We start from the raw sequence: 22,343 nt of genomic DNA, 5'->3' as shown, positions 1-22,343 counted from the left end.
AAAGGCTAAGTCTGCGAGAAGAAATGACGACTTACGTGACAACAAAAACCATTCAGTCGAATAACAGTCAATTTCATGGGATCACTTTTCTATAAAATAGTTTATTAGACTTATTATTTAGAAAAGTGTACAAATGGTTCAATACAACAAGTGCAAATTACGCAATATTATAAATTCACATACAAAAATCGATACAAAATCCCGGGTCGCCTTTACATGGCAAACATCAAAAATGCGCAAGTTATCTTTAAGAAAAACAATGAAGCCACCTAATCTCCCTTCCCCAAATGATCCTATCCTAAATCGAGACTCCGCATATCGAGCTAGCTACATTTTTACCCCATACAGGATCTTTTGTTCCCTGACTGACTATCTAAGAATTTCTCTCAAACCTGTTCTTTAATGGAATTGTAAATGGGAGAAACAGTTCTTCCCTCTTTGGGCTAAATTTTAAGGATAGTCTAAGACTTCAGAATTTACTATTTTGACTTTAGTGAGAACGGGACAGAGTCACTGACGACTCTCCCTATTCGTCACCAAAGTGGTTTGTCCCTAACCTAATTCCAGTTTCCCCTTTTATAAAGTACCATGCGCAAAGCAGGCGGGACACCAAAAACACAGGAGCTTACCTAGAATTGCGCAGGTCACCTAATGTTTAATCTACCACACCTAGCTAGCTAATTTAGGACCGTTCAATCAAACGCACGCCGACGTTCTAACAGTCCGGTTGTTTACTTCTGACTATCTACGGAATTCTCTCCTACATATCTTTTGAATCTTTACTGTTGTTTAAAGTAAACAAGACAGTAACATGCGCGGTTGTCCTTTTAAGCTGGCTATACCTAAGCTGTCCTGATTTGGTGAAAAGGTAGAAAGAATCTCTAAGTTCTTTTATCGTTACTCTGCGTTTTCCCTATGCTATCCCTTTGACAGAATGCGGAGTCTCTTGCTGTAATAATCTATTCCGGCCTTTTATACCAGCCCACACGGTAACCTGGACAGAAACGCGGACCCCATACGGATTGGCTGGTAGCAAATCGACCACAACCAAACTACTTGTGAAACATTCTGCTAACAACATAGTCCACCCCTTTCCCCTCATCTTCTGACCTACCGGCTAACGTATTAACAATTCATCTATAATTCAGCTTATTTATTACACATATTATGTTATCCACATCAAAATAACCTATATTTCCTTGTATTCTACATTTCCCATTCTTTCTGAGCTAACGATGATTTCGTTCGGCGATCGTTGTTTCCAACCCTACGAACAATCATCACATTCCGGTTACATTATTAACCAAACTAACATCTTGTGGTCACTAAATTACATCCATTAAACAACTTTCATCCAATCTCTCGTCGTTCAACTTGACACTGATCAAGTTTTATCAATGTTTATCAACCTGTATGCCGGTAAATCGTGTCCGCACCATACAAATGGCCGCCAACACGGAACTGAAAAGGGAATTACCTCCCTTGCATCGTCTACTCTTGGTCATGAAACCAATTATGCTCGCTCTTCTTTTGAAAGCTAGCGTGACAGATTGACTCTGTACGCCATGACTGTTCTAAACCTTCAATATCTACCTTTAATATTAAACTTTCTTCAAATATGGCTCTCCCGCAACATTCCCCCCAACTCAAATTCTAAGTCGTTTGGAACAAACACTTAGAATAAATACAAGAAATTTGAATAAAGTTTACCTGTTTATGCTCAAAACACACCTTTTGTGTTTTCAACAAATTCATCAATGAGACTGTGCCAAAAGGTGACGTTTTCATGTCAGTATGTCCCAAATGACATCACCAGTACATTTTTCATTCTATCTAATCTGTTTTCGTTCTATTTTTTCTAATAACATGCGTTAACAATTGATTGCCAACTGGAATGGAAGAGCACAAAAAGTGTAACTTGATATGTAGTTTCTCTAGAGGGAAAAACATCTTCCACTTTCATGTCAGTGTGTCCCATGCAACATACATTTGCCAAACAGCTATGTGCAAGTAGATTATTTGTTAGTGGTATAGAAAATACTGATCAACAATTAAAGTCAGTTTTCACATTCATTTTCTACCTATTTCTTATTTGTTTATTCTGTTGGCAATGGTGAAATGTCAGCAATCGTGTGTCATTCGGGACAGTAGACATGACACCTGACCTTTTGGCACAGTCTCCAATACTAACTGTCTAATTTCATCAAAATAACAACTAACTATAAAACACTCTTTATTGAACTATCAACAACATCATCATTCTCATAGTTTATTTTCAGCTTAAAATATGGTCATCTCATAATGGAGTTCGGTCACCGGTCACCTTCTCGCCGGTCATCTTTTCCATCAATGGTTCATGCTGGTGCCCACTATGTTCAAGTTGACGGTTAAAGTTGTAAGGGGTATCGAGGTACGCCCTTCCATAACTCATCCTCGCTTCCCAAGCCAACGGTTAAAGTTGTGAGGGGTATTGCTGTACACCCTCCCGAAAACTAGGTGCAGTCCACCTAATAGTCAGCTAAAGTTGAAAGGGGTATCGGGGTACCACCTCCTGATCTACTGGTCTAGATTCTCATTTCCTATTAGACTTCACAGTTACGTTCAGAGGGGTATCGGGGTACCACCTCCTGCGAAATCTAATTTGTAGCCCTACAGATTGACGGGACGGAAAGCAAGGGGTATCGAAGTACGCCCTTCCGAACAACCTGCAAATAGTCCTCCTCTTCTTCTTGTTTTCTACTCTAACTACCCTCCCTTGCCCCTTCTACCTATTCTTCTTCATTCCTGCTCGGTCCCCCTTCTTCTAACCTCCCCAACCTTTCCCCCAATTTCCCCTCCATCTTTTGTAATCTTCTCCTGATATTCCCCGCTTCCCGCAACCACTGGTATATATATTCCCTCTCGGTAGGTATTCCTTCCGGAATGAACATTAAGCAGGCATTCTTTATGAGTGCCTCGTGTTTCCTGTTGTGTTTGCGGGATCAATTCCTGCTTCACACCTAGCTCTTCCAACATTCTTTCATTTTCTTCCGCTCCTATCAGCCTTTGCACCCCTCCCCATTCGACATTTTCCAGAGTCGCCGGGTTTCTATCTTCATTTTTGTGCCATTCATAATGTTCTCCCCTCGCCTTCTTGCTGCCTCCCCTCCATTCGCATCCCTCTCGCTCGCATACAATCTTCCTCTCCTCCATGCTGTAACGAACATTTCAAATTGTTTTACAAATTGCATCGAACTATCACATGTCTTCTACGTATGGCTTTCAATCATCTTTATGAACAATTACTATGATACCCCCTTTCTCTATTTTCACAGAGCTTTCTCCAATGACCTCCAATACCCGATATGGCCCCGCCCATCCCAATCCCAATTTTTGGTTCGCCTTCGGTGGGTACCACCTCCAGACCCTTGTTCCCACAGGAAAGTCTCTTTTCTTTATTTTCCTGTCATATCCCTTTTTCTGTCTTTGAAAACTTCTCTGCAAGTTTTTCCTGGCTACGTCAAATGAGTTCTCCAATACTGCTTTTACCCATTCAACGTACATGCTCGGACACTCAATGTCCTTACTAGTTGCGGGTTTACCCACTACAGCTTCTAGCGGGATTACAACCTCCCTTCCAAACATCAATAAGTTTGGTGTACATAGAGTAGACTGTTGTTGTGGCGACCGATAAGCCATCAGCAAAAATGGTATATGATCATCGCAATCATCCCTTCTTTCATTCACAAAAAGTGACAACATTTGCTGTAAGGTTTTGTTAAATCTCTCTAACAACCCTTCACTCTGAGGGTGGTATGGGGTAGTTCTAGTCTTATTTATTTCTAATGTCTCACACAAACACCGAAACAAAATACTCTCGAACTCTCTTCCCTGATCTGTATGGATGGCATCAGGCATGCCGAACCGACAAATAAACTCAGTGATCAGTTTATCCGCTACAGTTTGTACAGTATGGTTAGGTATTGAGCATGCTTCTACCCACTTGGTGAAATAATCTGTTACCACCATAACGTACTCATTTCCTTTCTCTGTCTGAGGCAAAGGCCCAACAATGTCAATCGCTATCCTTTCTAAAGGCGCACCTACATTGACGTGCTGCATTGGCTCTCTACCCGGACCCGGTTTCTTTCGTGCACATACAGGACACTTGGCACACCATCTAGCTATATCTTCGTTCATCCCTGGCCAGTAGACGATACGTTTGATTCTAGCTAGCGTCTTGTCCCTCCCCAAATGTCCCACAGTCTTCTGGTCATGAGCCAGCTTGAGTACTTCTTTTCTAACAGAATGGGGAGCTACCCACACGGTTTCCATATTCCCTATGGCATCTACCGTAACCTTGACACTCAATATATCATCTGTTACCCTCGCGTCATCCCAATGACTCATGAGCGTTCTCACATCATGACTATATTGTGACATCTCCCCCTTGTTGGGCTTTTCTCCCCTCTTCTTTAGTTGTATGAATACTCTAGTCATTGGATCTTCATTTTGCCATTTCTTTAGATCCTGTTTTGTCCACCCGCCAACCCAGTTATCATCAGATTCATCCACAGGGTTATCAGGTATGTCCCTAGCATCCATTCCATCCTGTGACTCCCTGGAGCTAACGGACTCAGAATTGTTAACCACCGATCTATGCTCCACAGCACTAGATACCTCGACGTTATCTACCTCACTCCCTGAGCAGGCCTCCTGGCTAACGTCTACATGTAGATTAGAATTATCATCCCCATAGCTAGCATTATGAGATTCTTCTGCATCCACAAAATACTCTTTAGGCAGACTGAATTCACTCGAGGCTAAAACATATGCATCCTCATCTTCGTTATCAGATAAGACAGATTCACTCTGAACATTGTTATCTCCCCCCGAGTCTGCTACCTGTTCCATCCCTTGGGACCGAGTAACCATTTGGAGTGGCAAAGGGGGTGTATTCTCTCTCGAGTCAGATTCCACTATAGTAATGTGGCAGATTTGATTGAGACCGGGGGCTGCCAGGGGATTGTGCAGGATGTTTCTTATCTACTCGTGATGTTTGTCTGACCTCGCGTTGTGTTTTGTTTTGAGTGTAAGAATGTTTCCCGTTTCCCTCTCTTATCCCCGATGCAGTAGACTCTAGTATTCAGCTCTCATACGGCCAACGGCCTCTCTCTTGCGAACGAATGTAGCCCACACCGTGGTTGTACAGTTTAAAACATTTTATTTTATAAGTGCATAGAATCAAAACATCGTCACTCTCTCACGCAGACTCGTTTTCTTTCTTCCGTCGTCACTTCATAATTATTTCTGTCGTGTCTCAGTACTGTCGCTGACTGTCGTTTAAACAAGGGGGGTGATTATCAGGTTCCCGATTGACAAGGAACTTATTCAGACTTAAAGTCTTTATAACAGAACTCCCGCTTGACAAGGAGCTATTCAGTGCATGAAATACTATCACTATCAGATTCCCGATTGGCAAGGAATTTATACAAACGTTATAACAGAACTCCCGATTGACAGACAAGGAGCTATTTAGTGCATGAGATACTATCAGATTCCCGATTGGCAAGGAATTTATAAAAACGTTATAACAGAACTCCCGATTGACAAGGAGCTATTTAGTGTATACTGCAAGGTTCCTAGTTCACAAAGAATGATTAACAACAGATCTAAGCAATAAATCCTTACGGTTAGAAATGAAGGCCGGCTTCCGATTAACGAAGTCGGCTAAGGTTTACTTTTCCCGGTTAACAAGGAATTTGGTTATAATTAAAAGACTCCCGATTAACAAAGAGTGTCGCACCCTCGAAATCCAAAACATTATATAGACCTCAAATCTTTGGACTATTTCGCATAATCATGCGCTACAGTGAACTCTGACCCTGAATCACTTACTTCCGGCAAATAATCCGGTTCTTCCTGAATTTATACTACTCTATTTTCCGCTAATCGTCGTTAAACAACCATGTCCGTAAGTGACTATTATCCTAAAGAAACTTGTCATTTTATCAAACAACTCCCGCACATCGATACTAACAGATTAGCAGCTGGTCGTCTGCGACAAAGTCACGTCTGCTTGACGCGTCTGTCCTAAACCGTTCTAAAAGCTAGCATCGTGCGTCGTAAATTACGTCACATAAAAGATGGCGTCAAGTGCATGCGTACCAATGAAGTCACTCAAACACGCGCACGCGTACCGAACATTATTACGTGGGCTGTAAGGCTATTCCCTCACAATCCCCACCACTCAAATTCAATGTCATTTTGTTGACAACAATTAATTGAATAAAATTGCAAGAGATCATCTCGAACACATACCTAATATTTCTTACTAGTGCCCTCGAAATGTCCTCGGGCAAACTTATCATTATCCATGCGATCATTATTGTCTCTTTGGTTAAACTGACTTCAACCACAAGCTATCTAACCTGACCAGCGCTAAAGCTAAATGCATTATTGTCCGTGCTGGCCGGTCAAGAGTATCGAAACTCGTAAATGTTATAACTTCTCAGTTCGCCGAATGCATGGCGACGTCGACGACCCACAGAAGGTTAGAGGTGTGTGATGACGGCGGCATTGATGACCCACAGAAGGTTAGAGGTGAGTGATGATGGCTGCATTGCTGACTCACAGAAGGTTAGAGGTGAGTGATGATGGCGGCATTGCTGACCCACAGAAGGTTGGAGGTGAGTGATGATAGCGGCATTGCTGACCCACAGAAGGTTGGAGGTGAGTGATGATGGCGGCGTTGCTGACCCACAGAAGGTTAGAGGTGAGTGATGATGGCGGCGTTGCTGACCCACAGAAGGTTACGGACTTGCTGTGACACCGGTTTTGCAGGGGAGGGTGTCGCATTACCCATCCACCGGGAGCCAATGACGTTATGCGACTAATGTTCTTTGTAGTTAGACAGCGGGGTGGTTAGCAGGCATCTTCTTCTTCTTTCAACCAGTTGGCAGGGTATCAGGTTAGCCGGTTAGCAGGTTATTATGAAATCCACCCCCCTTACCCCTTTCTGGACTGAACACCCCAATATAAAACGTCTAATTGATGAGAAATTTCCTGCTTGCTCTAAGAGCCTCCATTGTCTGTCCCACCCGCTGGCCCATGCCAACCAGCCGAGTTTCCCACCTGCTGCTCTGGGCATGGGTAGTGGGCAGCTGGACGGGAAAATTAGCGGTGGGTAGATTGTAACTGGGGAGCTGTGGCTGGGGGGGGAGTGGGGCTGTAGTACCCGAAATCGGTGAGCATGTCCTCTACCTCTCTCTCTTTCCTCCTCTCCTCTGCTGTCTTCATCCCCGCTACCCTCCTTCTCTCTTGCCTCGCCTCTTCCTTCTTTCTCTCAAAAGGGGAAATTGGGGGGTGGGAGTGCAGGCGGCATCCCGGACCCGCCTCCTCTTTCTCTTTTTCTACCCCTGTTGCGACTAGGAGACTGGGATGGGTGGAGAACACATGTCCTCTGAGACTTTTCCCCGTTTTAAAAATCTCCCCGCACTTCGGGCAGACACGCATCTGACAGAATAAAAGGAAAAAATTTAATTATTAAGAGGCAAATGAATTTCTGACAGGACTGGGGCAGAAAATTAGTACTATGGGGTCAGGCTAACAGGGGGGGGGGGGGGGGTCTACTACAGCGATAATAGTCTATTTCCCCTTTCTTTACCATTCCCTAGGCCTTCTCCACCCCTCTGTACTGTTTAAGGTCATCCTTATGCACCCACACAGAGGGACACCCCTCTTTATATCGCAATAGCACGGAACTGTAACCCTTCACCGCCATTACCTGGTAGGGACTCGTCCACCCGGTGCCTAACTTCTGATTGGCCTTGGGGGGGTACCACCTCCACACCAGGGACCCTACATCGTAATTTCTTCTTTTACAGTTCCTGTCAAAGGACTTTTTCTGCCTACTGGCGCTACTCTTCACGTTCTCTCGAACGAACTCAAAAGCCCGCTCCAACCCTTCCCGTAACCACTCCACATATTGGCTAGGGCAATCCCTCTTCGTTTCCCCCGGGGCCGGACCCACGACCATCCCGATAGGAAGAGTGACCTCACGCCCAAACATTAGCAGGTTAGGGGAACACTTAGTGGACTGCTGCTAGGAAGCTCTATAGGCCATAAGGACGAAAGGTATGTGGTCGTCCCAGTCGCTCCGTTGTTCGTTAACCAAAATGGCTAACAGCTGCTGTAACGTCTGGTTAAACCTTTCTACGAGTCCGTCGCTTTGCGGTCGGTAAGTCGTAGTCCTTGTCTTGTCAATGTCCAGTAAGTCACACATGCATCCAAACAGCACACTTTCAAATTCCCTCCCCTGGTCTGTATGGATAGAGTTAGGTACGCCGAACCGGCTTATGAACTCTGTGACCAGCTTATCGGCCACTGTCTGGGCCGTATGATTCTCTAGGGGGTAGGCCTCCACCCACTTAGTAAAGTAGTCTGTCACTACCATGATATACTCGTTACCGTGATTGCTCATCGGCAAAGGGCCTACAATATCAATGGCTATTTTGTCCATAGGGGATCCCACGTTTACTTGTTGTAATGGTTCTTTCCCCCTCCCAGGACCAGGTTTCTTTCTCGCGCAAGGGATGCATTCCGCACACCATCTCGCAACATCACTATTCATCCCTGGCCAATAGGCCACTTGTTTGACTCTAGACAACGTTTTGTCACGTCCAAAATGACTAGACGATCTAACGTCATGTGTCATTTTCATAATGCGGTAACGCACTGCTGAAGGTGCTACTAGCACCGTGCGAGGTTCACCAGTACCCACGGCCGCAATCCGTCGGTAAAGTATTCCCTCTATCACCCTCAAGGTATCCCACAAGTTCAACAACGACTTGACCGCCTGACTATACTAAGATGCTTCATTCCCGCGTGGCCTTTCAACTCCGCTATTGATCAACTCGATGACCACCCGCGTCACCGGGTCCTCTGTTTGCCACTGTCTTATTTCCTCCGTTGTCCAACTATCGGACCAATCGCTTCGTAGCCCCTCTAAACATTCCAAATGATCTGACTCACTGACTTTGGTTTGTTTCGTTTTGGTTTCATTTTTCATTGCTCATTTTTCTTTTTGATTTATCTCCCTTTCCCCCTTCTTTTGCGCTTGGAGGACATCATCTCTGATAAGTCGTTTTGATATTTGTATTGTTGTTTTCATTTTTTTTTTTTAACCTGTTGAAGACCATTAGGTCGAAGCGTTGTTCATTGTCATTTGTTTGTATATTTCGTTGCGAGTCCAGAATATTCGGTATTACTCTTAGTCGTGTCCCTGTAAGTAGGCTACATGCAGACAGACAGATCTAGATCTAGTGTCTCGCTTTCTTGCACAGTGTCACCTATGCTTACTGTGTGTGTGTGTGTGTGTATGTGTGACGGAGTGGTTGAGTTTGTGTTACTGTTTGTCTATTTCTTACGTGAGCCTTGAAGGCTTCGCTGTTCTTGTTGATCACTAGTCTGTGCTCGAGTCACCACTCGAACTTTCAGTTCACTCTCCTGACATTCTTGGCAATTGTCCCGTTTACATTTTCTGTATGGCTTTCTTGATAGTGCATCGGAATTTCCTTGTAAAACCCCTTTTCTGTACTCTATCTCAAAATCGTAAGCGCCCAGAACTGCCATCCATCTCGCTACCATCCCTTCTGGGTTCTTGAAATTTTGTAACCACTTGAGTGAACTATGATCAGTTCTGATGAGAAACTTCTTTCCCCACAAATAGTGACGGAAATGCTTAACAAATGTAACTACGGCGTACAACTCCCTGTAAGTTACACAGTATCTTTGTCTGCTTAGACATAAGGTTCTACTAGCGTATGCTATTACCCTTTCTTCCCCATCTTGAACCTGACTCAACACAGCCCCCACGGAATGACCGGAAGCATCGGTATCGAGTATGAACATGCCCTCTCTTCTGGGGTACGCGAACACCGATGATGAAATCAAATCTGCTTTGAGCTTTTCAAACGATTCACTACATCTTGCATCCCATATATAAGGTTGTCCTTTCTTTGTCAGGTTGGTTAGTGGGGTTGCTTTCTCAGCGAAGTTTGGTATAAACTTGCGGTAATAGGATGCTAGTCCTAAAAAACTTCTGACTTCTGTGACACTTTCTGGCGCTGGCCATGTTTTCACTGCCTCGATTTTCATTGGGTCGCATTTTATGCCTTGTTCTGATACTACATGTCCCAGAAAGGTTACCTCTTTTTGAAATAGGTTACACTTTGCTGCCTTAAGCTTAAGGTTAGCCTCGCTGAATCTCTGGAACACTTTTCTCAGGTTTTCTAATGCATCCTCTTCTGTTTTCCCCATGACAATAACATCGTCAACGTACACTAACACTCTGTCAAAACCCAACCCTTTCAAGGTTAACTCCACGAGCCTTTGAAAAGTGGAACAACTGTTACACAACCCGAAGGGTAGAACCCTAAACTGGTAGTGTCCCACATGCGTGTTAAATGCAGTCTTTTCCTTGTCTTTTTCCTCCATTTCTACTTGAAAGTAGCCCTGAGCTAAATCCAACGTAGAAAACCACTTTGATCCCCCTAGCAAATCTAAGGACTCATCAATTCTTGGTAAAGGATATGCATCCTTTTTGGTCACTGAGTTCAATTTGCGAAAATCTACACAGAATCGAACGCTTCCATCCTTCTTTTTGACTAAAACCACAGGCGCAGCCCACGGGCTATCACTAGGTTCTATGATTTGTGCGTCTAACATCTTTTTCACTTCAACCTCTATGACTTCTCTTTGTGCTATGGGGGTCTTCTAGGGGGAAGTTTTATGGGTCTGTTTTCACCCACGTTTATGGTATGTTTTGTTTTGTCTGAACGCCCTAGTTCTCCTGATTTTTCATAAAAGATGTCTCTGAACTCTAGCTTCCACCAAATCTTCTATATTTTGTTTTGTAGGTTTGGTTACCTTATCATCCACCCTTCCCAGAATACCCTTCAATGCCTCTGGCATGTCTTCTTTATCTTTGGTTACTTCTTCTGATGTCGGTTCTTTTCCCTTCCTTGCTTCGATACTTTCTACCTCTTGTATCAATGCTACTGTCGTCCCAGCTCTAATGCCGGACTCATGATCTGACATATTAGTTATAGGAATGTACACCTCTCTCCCTGACACTTTCACCATGGATCTTGGAATTTCTAAACCTGGTTTCTTGGTTAGGTGATGCATTGACTCTACAAGACCCTCTTTCCCTTCTTTCCACTGCCCGGTTACAACTGCCTTCTCAATTCTTTCACAACCTGACGGGATCTGAATGTCTTCCAACACCCTGACTCTGGCACAACTCGAAGTTGTCTCTTTCTGTAACTCTACAGCCCTACCGTGAAGATGCAACACACCCGATGACAGATCTACCTGCACGTTATTTTTCATGAGGAAATCCATCCCAAGAATGCCCTGTACCCCTTGTACCTCCCCCACTATCATATTCATTCGGTATCTCTGACCGCTAATCCCAACAGAAAATTTCCTGACCCCTTTCAGTTCAAGCGGCTCCCCGTTGGCGGTTGTCAGTTTACTATGCAAAGGTTTGATCTTTGGTTTTCTTGCAGCCTTTTCTTCGTATACTTCATTAGACAAAATCGTGGCGCCCGACCAAGTATCCAACAACAGTTCTATGCTTTGCATCCCAATCTGAACCGGAACAAACCAACAGGTGCCCGCTGTTAAATTTATTCTGATAGTAGGCCTATCTTTCATGGGTGTCTTTCCATCTCCTCGATGGGCTGTGCCGTCGGCCTCACGCTCAGCCCCTAGTAGTTTAAAGGCGTTTTATTCGGGTATTTCCCATCATTCAATTCTATGGTTTGGGTACGGTCTATCATTTGCTCGCCTTTCTTTTCTCTGTGTGCACTCTCTAGCGTAATGCGACGGGTCCCCACAGATAAAACATGCCCCCTTTATCTTTTGTTCCCTTTTGTTGGCTCACGTAAGTGTAGCCTATGCGATCGTAACTTTGTCTGTGTGTGTGTGTGTGTGTGTGTCTGTGGTAGAAACTTTAACATTTTAAGACGTCACATGACGTAAGAGGGTTAGATGTTTCAGGAATTACTGAAAGTCTCGGTCATTGTTATTTTGAGCGGGCCGAGACTAGTTGGCCATCTGGCAGTCATGTCCCTGTAAGTAGGCTAGACATGCAGACAGACAGATCTAGATCTAGTGTCTCGTTTTCTTGCACAGTGTCACCTATGCTTACTGTGTGTGTATGTGTGACGGAGTGATTGAGTTTATGTTACTGTTTGTCGATTTCTTACGTGAGCCTTGAACGCCTCTTGTTATCCTGTGTTTCCTTTATCTTTTCATCGAAGGTTTGCATAGTTTTCTTCACTTGGTTAAGAACAGATTCCAGGTTAGTAATGGCTTTGTCTTCTTCTGACTGACTCTTTCCATTTATTGGCTTCTTTCTTTCCTCTATCAGATTCACGGACGTATCACACTCTCTCGGTTTGGTTAACACCTTCTCATTGTTGTAGCTTTGTACCGACGCAGTTTCTTCTGCTAACTCAATAGCCTCAGTAAGAGTTTTGGGTTTCCCGTACAGGACGTGTTCTTTCATGGCTGGGTGATCTAGCCCCCCGATAAATTTGTCTATCAGGATCCCCTCTAATCCCGTACTGTAGTCTTCGGGGTATGCCTTTTCTGCAAGTTCCTGTATCGATCGTCCGAATTCTTGGACATCTTCAGTCCGTCTTTTCTTTCTGTTTTTGAACTCGTTCCTGTACATGTTAATTGCACCCACCGTCGTGAGACATTTGGTTAGCACCTTTTCTAATGACTCATAGTCTTCTCCGTCCATCCCCTTCAACACCCTATCCACTATGGAATCTGTTTTTCCCTTCAAACACATTCTCAACTGTATCCCCTGTACTGGAAACTTGCATTCTCCCAGTAGGGTCATATATTGTACTACGTTGCAAACTCCTGGAGCAATTTTTTGATTGGTGCTTTTGTGAACAAGAAACACTTAACAAGTGGCTCTATCCCATCTTTCCCCTATCCCATCTCCCCCCTTTCCCTCGTCGCGATATAACCTTCGTGGTTGAAAACGACGTTAAACACCAAATAAAAAAAGAAAGAAAGAACTGTATCCCCTTTTCTTCATATGACCAACCATTCCATTTGGCCACTCTTTCTCAAGTATGAATCTACGTTTGTATGGGCTTTCCTCAGCTCCGTGCCCTGCTAGATCCCCTCCCTCGATTGGTCCGACTATCCATCTCTCTCTCGAAATACCTATTTCTCTCCCTTTCTATGGCATTTTCGACTTCTGTGTGCTTTCCTACAGTACGTCTTTCTCTTCTGTCGGGAAACTCCTCGTCTAAATATAGACCCCTCCCCTGATGTAGCTTTACACATTCTCAACTGCTTTCTCTCATGAAAAGACAGGAAAAAGTCTGTTGTGTCAACATGATTAAAGAAAATATCAAGCTCTAGTACAGCTGGCACTAGACTATATAGTAAAAAATTATCAAATCCTGTTGGCCATCATCATTTATGAAGTAATTTTGAGTGGGCCCATACGCATGCTGTTCTTGTTCTGTTAGGGATCTATATGATGTTTTACTCATAATTACTTTTTCCGTCAGGTTATACGAACACTTAGTTTTGGTACATTTGCCAGTGAGGTTCTCTCACGTAATACTTATATCATCATTACAACTTTTGACCCAAAGGTTTAATTTTTTCATGATCAAAAAGCGCTGAGCAATTCATTGGCACAGCTCTCGTTCCGTTAAACAAATGAAACAATCTTCCAATAGCATCTTCAAACATGTATAACAGAGGACAATCCACAAAGCGGACCCCAATCATGACCGTGTGGCAGATTTGATTGATACCGGGGGCTGCCAGGGGGGTTGTGCAGGATGTTTCTCAGTGACTCGTGATGTATGTCTGACCTCGCGTTGTGTTCTGCTTGAGTGTGAGAATGTTTCCTGTTCCCCTCTTATGTCCCCGAAGCAGAAGTATCTAGTCTGCTTGACGCGTCTGTTCTAAGCGCTCTACAAGCTAGTATCGTGGGTCGTAAATTACGTCACATCAAAACATGGCGTCTCCCCCCTTTCCCTCGTCGCGATATAACCTTCGTGGTTGAAAACGACGTTAAACACCAAATAAAAAAAAGAAAGAAAGAACTGTATCCCCTTTTCTTCGTCTGACCAACCATTCCATTTGGCCACTCTTTCAAACTTTCTCAAGTATGAATCTACGTTTGTACTCCCATCGAATTTGTCAGCGTCTGTCTGGCTGCTGTTTCCCCCCCCCCCCCCCCCCCCCCTGTATGGGCTTTCCTCAGCTCCGTCCCCTGCTAGATCCCCTCCCTCGATTGGTCCGACTATCCATCTCTCTCTCGAAATACCTATTTCTCTCCCTTTCTATGGCATTTTCGACTTCTGTGTGCTTTCCTACAGTACGTCTTTCTCTTCTGTCGGGAAACTCCTCGTCTAAATATAGACCCCTCCCCTGATGTAGCTTTACACATTCTCAACTGCTTTCTCTCATGAAAAGACAGGAAAAAGTCTGTTGTGTCAACATGATTAAAGAAAATATCAAGCTCTAGTACAGCTGGCACTAGACTATATAGTAAAAAATTATCAAATCCTGTTGGCCATCATCATTTATGAAGTAATTTTGAGTGGGCCCATACGCATGCTGTTCTTGTTCTGTTAGGGATCTATATGATGTTTTACTCACAATTACTTTTTCCGTCCTCAGCTCCGTGCCCTGCTAGATCCCCTCCCTCGATTGGTCCGACTATCCATCTCTCTCTCGAAATACCTATTTCTCTCCCTTTCTATGGCATTTTCGACTTCAGTGTGCTTTCCTACAGTACGTCTTTCTCTTCTGTCGGGAAACTCCTCGTCTAAATATAGACCCCTCCCCTGATGTAGCTTTACACATTCTCAACTGCTTTCTCTCATGAAAAGACAGGAAAAAGTCTGTTGTGTCAACATGATTAAAGAAAATATCAAGCTCTAGTACAGCTGGCACTAGACTATATAGTAAAAAATTATCAAATCCTGTTGGCCATCATCATTTATGAAGTAATTTTGAGTGGGCCCATACGCATGCTGTTCTTGTTCTGTTAGGGATCTATATGATGTTTTACTCATAATTACTTTTTCCGTCAGGTTATACGAACACTTAGTTTTGGTACATTTGCCAGTGAGGTTCTCTCACGTAATACTTATATCATCATTACAACTTTTGACCCAAAGGTTTAATTTTTTCATGATCAAAAAGCGCTGAGCAATTCATTGGCACAGCTCTGGTTCCGTTAAACAAATGAAACAATCTTCCAATATCATCTTCAAACAAGTATAAAAGAGGACAATCCACAAAGCGGACCCCAATCATGACCGTGTGGCAGATTTGATTGATACCGGGGGCTAGCTGCCAGGGGGGTTGTGCAGGATGTTTCTCAGTGACTCGTGATGTTGTTTGTCTGACCTCGCGTTGTGTTCTGCTTGAGTGTGAGAATGTTTCCTGTTCCCCTCTTATGTCCCCGATGCAGAAGTATCTAGTCTGCTTGACGCGTCTGTTCTAAGCGCTCTACAAGCTAGTATCGTGGGTCGTAAATTACGTCACATCAAAACATGGCGTCTCCCCCCTTTCCCTCGTCGCGATATAACCTTCGTGGTTGAAAACGACGTTAAACACCAAATAAAAAAAAGAAAGAAAGAACTGTATCCCCTTTTCTTCGTCTGACCAACCATTCCATTTGGCCACTCTTTCAAACTTTCTCAAGTATGAATCTACGTTTGTACTCCCATCGAATTTGTCAGCGTCTGTCTGGCTGCTGTTTCCCCCGCCCCCCCCTGCTAGATCCCCTCCCTCGATTGGTCCGACTATCCATCTCTCTCTCGAAATACCTATTTCTCTCCCTTTCTATGGCATTTTCGACTTCTGTGTGCTTTCCTACAGTACGTCTTTCTCTTCTGTCGGGAAACTCCTCGTCTAAATATAGACCCCTCCCCTGATGTAGCTTTACACATTCTCAACTGCTTTCTCTCATGAAAAGACAGGAAAAAGTCTGTTGTGTCAACATGATTAAAGAAAATATCAAGCTCTAGTACAGCTGGCACTAGACTATATAGTAAAAAATTATCAAATCCTGTTGGCCATCATCATTTATGAAGTAATTTTGAGTGGGCCCATACGCATGCTGTTCTTGTTCTGTTAGGGATCTATATGATGTTTTACTCATAATTACTTTTTCCGTCAGGTTATACGAACACTTAGTTTTGGTACATTTGCCAGTGAGGTTCTCTCACGTAATACTTATATCATCATTACAACTTTTGACCCAAAGGTTTAATTTTTTCATGATCAAAAAGCGCTGAGCAATTCATTGGCACAGCTCTCGTTCCGTTAAACAAATGAAACAATCTTCCAATAGCATCTTCAAACATGTATAACAGAGGACAATCCACAAAGCGGACCCCAATCATGACCGTGTGGCAGATTTGATTGATACCGGGGGCTGCCAGGGGGGTTGTGCAGGATGTTTCTCAGTGACTCGTGATGTATGTCTGACCTCGCGTTGTGTTCTGCTTGAGTGTGAGAATGTTTCCTGTTCCCCTCTTATGTCCCCGAAGCAGAAGTATCTAGTCTGCTTGACGCGTCTGTTCTAAGCGCTCTACAAGCTAGTATCGTGGGTCGTAAATTACGTCACATCAAAACATGGCGTCAAGTGCATGCGTACCAATGAAGTCACTCCAACACACGCACGCATACTGAACATTATTACGTGGTCTGTAAGGCTATTCTCTCACATTTCTATCAAAACATGTATAAAAGAGGACAATCCACAAAGCGGACCCAAATCATGACCGCAACACGGTGGCCTAGTGGTAAGGCCTCTGCCCAGTGAGCGGGAGGTCGTGGGTTCGAACCCCGGCCGGGTCATACCCAAGACTTTAAAATTGGCCATCTAGTGGCTGCTCCGCCTGGCGTCTAGCATTATATGGGGTTAGCGCTAGGACTGGTTGGTCCGGTGTCAGAATAATGTGACTGGGTGAGACATGAAGCCTGTGCTGCGACTTTTGTCTTGTGTGTGGCGCACGTTAAATGTCAAAGCAGCACCGCCCTGATATCACCCTTCGTGGTGGACTGGGCGTTAAGCAAACAAACAAACCCCAATCATGAACAGCTCCTGGCAAATGTATCAAAATATGGACATTGTACGACACCATACAGACCTGCTGCACAAAAGAAACGAGCCAAAGCTTAGCGGTGTTGATGTCCTCTGTGGAAACAGTTTCTTGCAACAGCAAGTGAATGGAACACACAAACAACATCCAGTGTTTCCCGAGTCGTGTTGGCAGAACTCCCTTCAGGAGAACAGGGGAGAGAAACAACCATGCTCTCCATTCGCATGCTTTCCAGTGCACACGATCAGAAAGTTTCCGTGGTACCTTACCAACTTCATCTGGAGTTTTCAAGTCAATTAACTCATCGTCAATGCGTCTTTGTGCTGCCTCAGGTATGTAAAATTCGTCCGCAGCATTCTGCCCATCACACCACAACCCAGTCATCTGTTTTGTTACTCCCAGACACACACCATGCATGTACTCAGGAGGCACACCTTTCACAGTATCAAACCAAGGGAGCAGTATCAAAGGAGAAGGGCCTTTTTCACCACACTGTCTTCAGTACTGTCGAGAACTCTCTACGTGTTGCATTGTTTCCTGGTGTGTGCGTTCATCAAAGGTGTTGGCAGGTGTGATGGGATAGACACGTGCATGACCGCGCCCCATAGGCATCGGTCTCGAATAGCAGCTAGCATCTGCTGAAGGGACATTAAAACCCATGCAGGGACATTAAAACCCAAAAACCAACCAACCAACCGCGCCTCTTAAGAACCACTTCACCTGGGTGTGTACTGCCCGGATATGGCCCTTCGTGGTCGGCTTGGCGTTTAACAAACATACCTGGATGTGTGCAGTAGCCAATACCATGTTGACTATTGAACTGCTTGAAGTTTTGCAGCATAGGTCTGGCTACTGCTTCACACACACACAGATTGCTGCAAACACCTTGGATAAATGCACAACACCATAAACGTCTGTTCAGCCAATTGCTTGTGTGCTGAGTTGTTGCGTTTGATCGATAAAAGGTTTAAGAAATGTATCCATGCTTGGTCTTTGTCTTGCTGAACCAGAGTGTGTGCAATATTACATGTTCCTGCCTGTCTGCGTGTGGAAGTTCATTGATTGTGCACATAAGGGGCCATAAAGAAAAGTTTGTCAAAAAAGTACTTTGTTTTGGGCAAGCATCCAGGAATGAGCAAGTTGAAAATGTCTAGCAAATCTTGTGAGTTTTTTGACAGGCCACGGCGAATGGTGAATGCTAGGATGAAGTGGAAATGCTGGTTTTGGGTCATCCCTGTTCCTTTGATCAATGGTTCATCTTCTTGGTAAGTGAAACCTGCCCCCCTACTGAATCCCCTGCACTAGTTTCTGTCTTAGCTGAGGCACTGACAGCTGTGCAGACAGCTCGATTTGAAGAGCACAAGTCGACACCCCCGGGAGTGGAAGGTTGGGTCTATCGCAGAATCGTATGTCAATTTCTTTTGAAAATCCCCCTGGGAGAAGATTTTGGACTCCCGTTAGGAACCCAAGGAGCTGGCCAAGCGTCACTTCGGTTTCTCCGTCTGTGTCAAATAAATAAAAAAGAGAGATGCAAGATATAATCATAATTTGAGTTTGTCTGCATTTCTTTGTTACCTGACCTTGATATCATATCTACTGGTTTCCATGCTAGCATGGCAAACAATGTTTTTTAATAGATCTATTTGTTCAAGTTTTCACTTATACTTTTTGGTGATGGGTGTTTTAATGTGTGTCGACTAATTTTGAATCACCCGCGATACGTTAGTGAGAAAATCAGGTACGGCCAAATCTCACAATTTTAAATCACCACCAGGGCGAGTAACTTCACTAGCCAGACCACCGGCACGTTGGCCTAGTGATAAGGCGTCCCCCCCCGTGATCGGGAGGTCGTGGGTTCGAACCCCGGCCGGGTCATACCTAAGACTTTAAAATTGTCAATCTAGTGGCGTCTGGCATTTTGGGGTTAGTGCTAGGACTGGTTGGCCCTGTGTAAAAATAATGTGACTGGGTGAGACATGAAGCCTGTGCTGCGACTTCTGTCTTATGTGTGGCGCACGTTATATGTCAAAGCCCTGATATGGCCCTTCATGGTCGGCTGGGCGTTAAACAAACAAACAAACCAAAATGTTCGCATTTCACAAGAATTTGCATTTACCAGCCAGGTGAGTTGTCAGGCTCCCCCCGCAGGTTAGGGGGAAGAATTTACCCGATGCTCCCCAGCATGTCGAAAGAGGCAACTAACGGATTCTGTTTCTCCTTTTACCCTTGTTAAGTGTTTCTTGTATAGAATATTTATAGTCAATGTTTGTAAAAAAATTTAGTCAAGCAGTATGTAAGAAATGTTAAGTCCTTTGTACTGGAAACTTGCATTCTCCCAGTAAGGTAATATATTGTACAACGTTGCAAGCCCCTGGAGCAAATTTTTGATTAGTGCTTTTGTGAACAAGAATCAATTGACATGTGGCTCTATCCCATCTCCCTCCTTTCCCCGTCACGATATAACATTCGTGGTTGAAAACGAAGTTAAACACCAAAGAAAGAAAGAAAGAAAGAAAGAGTTGCCAGGCGGTTTCTACTAGCCCGGCGGCGGATATTTTTTACTGGCGACCGGGCGGATGATTTGGCCATCCCTGGTAATGTGTATTTTGTTTATCCTTAAAAGGAAACGCTCAGATTGTCACATTTACATACCTTGACATTCGTAGAGAAATGTCTCGAACTCCTGGAACAGCACTTCCGCATTTCTGCGAAGGTTTGAGCCACGCTCAAGGTCGTCGAAATTTGGCTCGATGATGGTTATCAAATCCTGTGCTGTCAGCACCTTTGCGGGTGTAAAATCCACCAGTTGACACAGTTCTGCACAAAGGTTTGAACCACAAAATCAAAATAAGTAACCAAAGAATTATAAATAAATATCAATAAAAAGGTTGAAAACAATTGCTACAGTTACAATGCCAAATTGCTAAAATAGATGGACTAGCAGCTCCCGTAAGGTCGGAAAAAAATATATGTGGGTTTAGGGTAACAATACTGACATGCCGGGTCATACCTAAGACTTTAAAATTGGCAATCTAGTGGCTGCTCCGCCTGGCGTCTTGCATTATGGGGTTAGTGCTAGGACTGGTTGGTCCGGTGTCAGAATAATGTGACTGGGTGAGACATGAAGCCTGTGCTGCGACTTCTGTCTTGTGTGTGGCGCACGTTAAATGTCAAAAGCAGCACCGCCCTGATATGGCCCTTCGCGGTGTTGATGTCCTCAGTTTCTTGCAACAGCAAGTGAATGGAACACAAACAACATCCAGTGTTTCCCGAGTCAGGGGAGAGAAACAACAACCATGCTCTCCATTCGCATGCTTTCCAGTTCACACGATCAGAAAGTTTCCGTGGTACCTTACCAACTTCATCTGGAGTTTTCAAGTCAATTAACTCATCGTCAATGCGTCTTTGTGCTGCCTCAGGTATGTTAAATTCGTCCGCAGCATTCTGCCCATCACACCACAACCCAGTCATCTGTTTTGTTACTTCCAGACACACACCATGCATGTACTCAGGAGGCACACCTTTCACAGTAGGGAGATTTAAAAGACAGCACGTTTCGTTTTGCAGCTCGTTTCGTTTGGTGAATGAGTCACCCCGCGAAAGGGGACGTGAAACGAGACGGCATAGGCCGCAGACAAGATTTAGATGTATTCACGTTTCGTTTCGGAATGAAGGAAGGGCGATAAATCTTCAAGTGAAATTATCACGTCTGTCCTCGATCAGAATGGAAAAAAAAACCCTAGGAGGTGGTCCAGAATCGGGCATACTTTGATTATTTTCAGTCCAAATAAATCACACAGACTTTGTTTATACAAAATCACATACGAAGCCAGAATAAAAATTCGATGCGATGACCTACTTCTGCTTCGCCATTTGCTTTCTCACCATGAAGTTGGATAAATGTACAGGGTGACACAACAAAAACAGATCCCACCAAAAGTTTAATATTTTCTGAAATAATCAGCCGATTCTTTTATTTTTTCAGGTGAGCCAAGCTGAAATGATGTTCTAACAGCCCACCAAGTTTGAGCTTCAAGATGTCATGGACAACGGAGCATAAGACATTTATAGTCGAGGCCTATTTTCGGTCGAATTCTATCCACGCTGCTCAACTGGAATTCAAAAGACAGTTTGGACGTAGAGACTTTCCTGTTAAATCAGTTATCTATGGATGGAGGGATAAGTTCAGAGACCATGGGACTGTCAATAACCTCAATAGTAAAAACCCTAACAGGGGATCCCACTCTGGTCGACCTAAATCAGCAAGGACACCGAGGAATATTGATTCAGTCAGAGAGTCTGTTGTGCGCAGCCCGAGCAAATCTGTTCGCCGGCGAAAATAGGCCTCGACTATAAATGTCTTATGCTCCGTTGTCCATGACATCTTGAAGCTCAAACTTGGTGGGCTGTTAGAACATCATTTCAGCTTGGCTCACCTGAAAAAATGAAAGAATCGGCTGATTATTTCAGAAAATATTAAACTTTTGGTGGGATCTGTTTTTTTTGTGTCACCCTGTACCAGGATCAGCACCCTTCAAAATATTTCAGTTCACAACAGTTGTCTACCTCCAATGAACACATTCTCAGCGCTGAAAGACTGTGAAAGGGTTGATGAATCTAGCAATGCATAAAATGGCCAACAAATAAAACTGTTAGTGTGCAAAAATACTCACAAAAGTTGACGAAATATTGTTCGTTTTTTGGGGGTGGAAAACGTGACTGCGTTTTGACGTTCCACGTTCCGTTTCAGTTGACCTTCACCTTTCCAGCGAGAGACCCCCGAAATGATGACGTTTACCACAACTTCAAAACGAAACGTCCCGACGTTTCGTTTTTTAAATCTCCCTAGTATCAAACCAAGGGAGCAGTATCAAAGGAGAGGGGCCTTTAACACCACGCACACTGTCTTCAGTACTGTCGAGAACTGTCTCTACGTGTTGCATTGTTTCCTGGTGTGTGCGTTCATCAAAGGTTTTGGCAGGTGTGATGGGATTGACACGTGCATGACCGCGCCCCTTAGGCATCGGTCTCGCATAGCAGCTAGCATCTGCTGAAGGGACATTGAAACCCAAAAATCAACCAACCGCGCCCCTTAGGAACCACATCACCTGGGTGTGTACCGCCCTGATATGGCCCTTCGTGGTCGGCTGGGCGTTAAACAAACATACCTGGATGTGTGCAGTAGCCAATACC

Source organism: Littorina saxatilis, linkage group LG9 (genome assembly GCF_037325665.1).
Source record: "Littorina saxatilis isolate snail1 linkage group LG9, US_GU_Lsax_2.0, whole genome shotgun sequence".
Taxonomy (NCBI): domain Eukaryota; kingdom Metazoa; phylum Mollusca; class Gastropoda; order Littorinimorpha; family Littorinidae; genus Littorina; species Littorina saxatilis.
This window is presented reverse-complemented; position numbering follows the sequence as displayed.